The following is a 5,994-nucleotide window of genomic DNA, read 5'->3' as shown; positions in this document are numbered from 1 at the left end:
AATCCTCAATCCTCAATTCTCAATCCTCAATCCTTAACCCTCAGACCTCAAACATCAATATTCAACCCTCAGTCCTCGTCCTCAATACACAAACCTCAATCCTCAGTCCTCAATATTCAATCATCAATATTCAATCTTCAATCCTCAATCCTCAATCCTCAATCATCAATCCTCAATCTTCAATACTCAATCCTCAATCCTCAATTCTCAATCCTCAATCCTCAAACCTCAATCTTCAATCCTTAATAATCAATTTTCAATCCTCAATCCTCAAAACTCAATCCTCAATCCTCAACCTTCAATCGCCAATACTCATTCTTCAATCCTCAATCCTCAACCCTCAACCCTCAATTTTCATTCCTCAATCCTCAATCCTCAATCTTCAATCCTCAATCCTCAATCCTCAATCCTCAGTCCTCAATCCTCAATCTTCAATCCTCAATACACAATCCTCAATCTTCAATCCTCAATCCTCAATCCTCAATCCTCAGTCCTCAATCCTCATTCGTCAGTCTTCAATCCTCAATACTCACTCTTCAATCCTCAATCCTCAATCCACGATACTCAGTCCTCATTCTTCAATCCCCAATACCCAATCCTCAATCTTCAATCCTCAAACCTCAATCCTCAACCCTCAGGCCTCATACTCAATCCTCAATCCTCAGTCTTCAATCCCCAATCCTCAATCTTCAATCCTCAATCCCCAATCCTCAATCCTCAATCCTCAATCTTCAATCCCCAATCCTCAATCCTCAATCCTCAATCATCAATCCTCAATCTTCAATACTCAATCCTCAATCCTTAATCCACAACCCTCAGTCCTCATCCTCAATTCTCAATTCTCAATCCTCAATCCTCAATCCTCAATCTTCAATCCTTAATAATCAATTTTCAATCCTCAATCCTCAATACTCAGTCATCAATCCTCAATCTTCAATGCTCAATCCTGAATCCTCAATCCTCTACCCTCAATCCTCAACACTCAGTCCGCATTATCAGTTCTCAATTCTCAATCCTCAATCCTCAGTCCTCAATCCTCAGTCCTCAATGATAAATCCTCAATCCTCAATCTTCAATCCTCAATACTCAATCTTCAATCCTCAATCCTCAATCCTCAATCGTCAATCTTCAGTCCTCAATACTCAATCCTCAATCCTCAATCTTCAATCGTCAATACTCATTCTTCAATCCTCAATCCTCAATCCTCAATCCTCATTCTTCAATCCTCAATACCCAATCCTCAATCCTCAATACTCAATCTTCAATCCTCAATGCTCAATCCTCAATACTCAATCTTCAATCCTCAATCCTCAATCCTCAATCCTCAATCCTCATTCTTCAATCCTCAATACCCAATCCTCAATCTTCAATCCTCAATCCTCAATCCTCAATTCTCAGTCCTCAATCCTCAGTCCTCAGTCCTCAAACCTCAATCCTCAACCCTCAGCCCTCATCCTCAATACTGAATCCTCAATTCTCAATCCTCAATCTTCAATCCTCAATACTCAATCTTCAATCCTCAATCCTCAGTCCTCAGTCCTCAAACCTCAATCCTCAACCCTCAGCCCTCATCCTCAGCCCTCATCCTCAATACTGAATCCTCAATTCTCAATCCTCAATCTTCAATCCTCAATACTCAATCTTCAATCCTCAATCCTCAGTCCACAAACCTCAATTCTGAATCCTCAAGCCTGAATCCTCATTCTTCAATCCTCAGTACCCAAACCTGAATCTTCAATCCTCAATCCTCAATCCTCAATCCTCAATCCCCATTCTTGAGTCCCCGATACTCAATTTTCAATCCTCTATCCTCAATCCTCAATCCTCAATCCTCAATACTCAGTCATCAATACTCAATCTTCAATACTCAATCCTCAATCCTCAATCCTCAATCCTCAACACTCAATCCTCAATCCTCAATTCTCATTCCTCAAACCTCAATCCACAACCCTCAGTCCTCATCCTCAATTCTCAATTCTCAATCCTCAATCCTCAATCCTCAATCTTCAATCCTTAATAATCAATTTTCAATCCTCAATCCTCAATACTCAGTCATCAATCCTCAATCTTCAATACACAATCCTCAATCCTCAATCCTCTATCCTCAATCCTCAACCCTCAGTCCTCATTATCAGTTCTCAATTCTCAATCCTCAATCCTCAGTCCTCAATCCTCAGTCCTCAATGATCAATCCTCAATCCTCAATCTTCAATCCTCAATACTCAATCCTCAATCCTCAATCTTCAATCGTCAATATTCATTCTTCTATCCTCAATACTCAACCCTCAACCCTCAATTTTCATTCCTCAATCCTCAATCCTCAATCCTCAATCCTCATTCTTCAATCTTCAATACCCAATCCTCAATCTTCAATCCTCAATCCTCAATCCTCAATTCTCAGTCCTCAATCCTCAGACCTCAGTCCTCAAACCTCAATCCTCAACCCTCAGCCCTCATCCTCAATACTGAATCCTCAATTCTCAATCCTCAATCTTCAATCCTCAATACTCAATCTTCAATCCTCAATCCTCAGTCCTCAAACCTCAATTCTGAATCCTCAAGCCTGAATCCTCACTCTTCAATCCTCAGTACCCAAACCTGAATCTTCAATCCTCAATCCTCAATCCTCAATCCTCAATCCCCATTCTTGAGTCCCCGATACTCAATTTTCAATCCTCTATCCTCAATCCTCAATCCTCAATCCTCAATACTCAGTCATCAATACTCAATCTTCAATACTCAATCCTCAATCCTCAATCCTCAATCCTCAATACTCAATCCTCAATCCTCAATTCTCATTCCTCAAACCTCAATCCACAACCCTCAGTCCTCATCCTCAATTCTCAATTCTCAATCCTCAATCCTCAATCCTCAATCTTCAATCCTTAATAATCAATTTTCAATCCTCAATCCTCAATACTCAGTCATCAATCCTCAATCTTCAATACTCAATCCTCAATCCTCAATCCTCTATCCTCAATCCTCAACCCTCAATCCTCATTATCAGTTCTCAATTCTCAATCCACAATCCTCAGTCCTCAATCCTCAGTCCTCAATGATCAATCCTCAATCCTCAATCTTCAATCCTCAATACTCAATCTTCAATCCTCAATCCTCAATCCTCAATCGTCAATCTTCAGTCCTCAATACTCAATCCTCAATCCTCAAACTTCAATCGTCAATACTCATTCTTCAATCCTCAATCCTCAACCCTCAACCCTCAATTTTCATTCCTCAATCCTCAATCCTCAATCCTCAATCCTCATTCTTCAATCCTCAATACCCAATCCTCAATCTTCAATCCTCAATCCTCAATCCTCAATTCTCAATCCTCAGTCATCAAACCTCAATCCTCAATCCTCTATCCCCAATCCTCAATCCTCAGTCCTCAATCATCAATCCTCAATCTTCAACACTCAATCCTCAATCCTCAATCCTCAATCCTCATTCCTCAGTCATCAATCCTTAATCTTCAATACTCAATCCTCAATCCTCAATCGTCAGTCTTCTATCCTCAATACTCAATCTTCAATCCTCAACACTCAATCCTCAATCCTCAATCCTCAATCCTCATTCTTCAATCCTCAATACCCAATCCTCAATCATCAATCTTCAATCCTCAATCCTCAGGCCTCAATCCTCTATCCTCAATCGTCAGTCTTCAATCCTCAATAGTCAATCTTCAATCCTCAATCCTCAAACCTCAATCCTCAATCCTCGTTCTTCAATCCTCAATACCCAATACTCAATCTTCAATCATCAATCCTCAATCCTCATTTCTCAATGCTGTATCCTCAGTCCTCAGTCCTCAAACATCAATCCTCAACCGTCAGCCCCCATCCTCAATCCTCAATCCTCAATCTTCAATCCTCAATACTCAATCCTCAATACTCAATCTTCAATCCTCAATCCTTAGTCCTCAAACCTCAATTCTGAATCCTCAATCCTGAATCCTCAATCTTCAGACCTCAGTCCTCAACAATCTGTTGTCAATCCTCAATCCTCAATAGAATATCATCAATTCAAGGTTTTCAATAGTCAATACTCAATCTGCAATCTTCAAACCTCTATCCACAGACATCAATTCTCATCACTCAACACTCAATCCTCAGTCCTCAATCATCAATCCTCAATCTTCAATACTCAATCCTCAATCCTCAACCCTCAATCCTCATTCCTCAATCATCAATCCTCAATCTTCAACACTCAATCCTCAATCCTCAATCGTCAGTCTTCTATCCTCAATACTCAATCTTCAATACTCAACACTCAATCCTCTATCCTCAATCCTCAATCCTCATTCTTCAATCCTCAATACCCAATCCTCAATCTTCAATCCTCAATCCTCAATTCTCAGTCCTCAATCCTCAATCCTAAATCGTCAGTCTTCAATCCTCAATACTCAATCTTCAATCCTCAATCCTCAAACCTCAATCCTCAATCCTCATTCTTCGATCCACAATACCCAATACTCAATCTTCAATCCTCAGTACTCAATCCACATTTCTCAATGCTCTATCCTCAGTCCTCAGTCCTCAAACCTCAATCCTGAACCGTCAGCCCCCATCCTCAATCCTCAATCCTCAATCTTCAATCCTCAATCCTCAATCCTCAATACTCAATCTTCAATCCTCAATCCTCAATCCTCAATCGTCAATATTCAGTCCTCAATACTCAATCCTCAATCCTCAATCTTCAATCGTCAATACTCATTCTTCAATCCTCAATCCTCAATCCCCAATTCTCAATCCTCAATCCTCAGTCCTCAGTCCTCAAACCTCAATCCTCAACCCTCAGCCCTCATCGTCAATCCTCAATCCTCAGTCTTCAATCCTCAATCCTCAATCCACAATACTCAATCCTCATTCTTCAATCCCCAATACCCAATCCTCAATCTTCAATCCTCAAACCTCAATCCTCAACCCTCAATTCTGGATCCAAAATCCTGAATCCTCAATCTTCAGACCTCAGTCCTCAACAATCTGTTGTCAACCCTCAATCCTCAATAGAATATTCTCAATTCAAAGTTTTCAATACTCAATACTCAATCTGCAATCTTCAAACCTCTATCCACAAACATAAATTCTCATCACTCAACACTCAACACTCAGTCCTCAATGTTCAATCCTCAATCCTCAATTCCCAATCTTCAATCCTCAATACTGAATCTTCAATCCTCAATCCTCAATCCACAATCCTCAGTCCTCAAACCTCAATTCTGAATCCTCAATCCTGAGTACTCAATCTTCGGCCCTCAGTCCTCAACAATCAATTGTCAATCTTTAATCCTCAATAGAATATCCTCAATTCACAGCTTTCAACACTCAATACTCAAACTGCAATCTTCAAACCTCTATCCACAAACATCAATTCCCATCACTCAACCCTCAACACTCAGTCCTCAACGTTCAATCCTCAATCCTCAATCCCCAATCCTCAATCGTCAATCTTCAATCCTCAATACTCAATCTTCAATACTCAATCCTCAATCCTCAATGCTCAATCCTCATTCTTCAATCCTCAGTACCCAAACCTGAATCTTCAATCCTCAATCCTCAATCCTCAATCCTCAATCCTCAATCCTCAACCCTCATTCTTCAATCCTCAATACCCAATCCTCAATCTTCAATCCTCAATCCTCAATCCTCAATTCTCAATCCTCAATCCTTAACCCTCAGACCTCAATCATCAATATTCAACCCTCAGTCCTCATTCCTCAATACACAAACCTCAATCCTCAGTCCTCAATATTCTATCATCAATATTCAATCTTCAATCCTCAATCCTCCATCATCAATCCTCAATCTTCAATACTCAATCCTCAATCCTCAATTCTCAATCCTCAATCCTCAATCCTCAATCTTCAATCCTTAATAATCAATTTTCAATCCTCAATTCTCAATACTCAGTCATCAATCCTCAATCTTCAATACTCAATCCTCAAACCTCAATCCTCAATTCTCAATCCTCAATCCTTAACCCTCAGACCTCAAT

This window comes from Calliopsis andreniformis, unplaced genomic scaffold (genome assembly GCF_051401765.1).
Source record: "Calliopsis andreniformis isolate RMS-2024a unplaced genomic scaffold, iyCalAndr_principal scaffold0046, whole genome shotgun sequence".
In the NCBI taxonomy this organism is placed as follows: Eukaryota; Metazoa; Arthropoda; class Insecta; order Hymenoptera; family Andrenidae; genus Calliopsis; species Calliopsis andreniformis.
Note: the sequence above shows the minus strand (reverse complement) of the source record.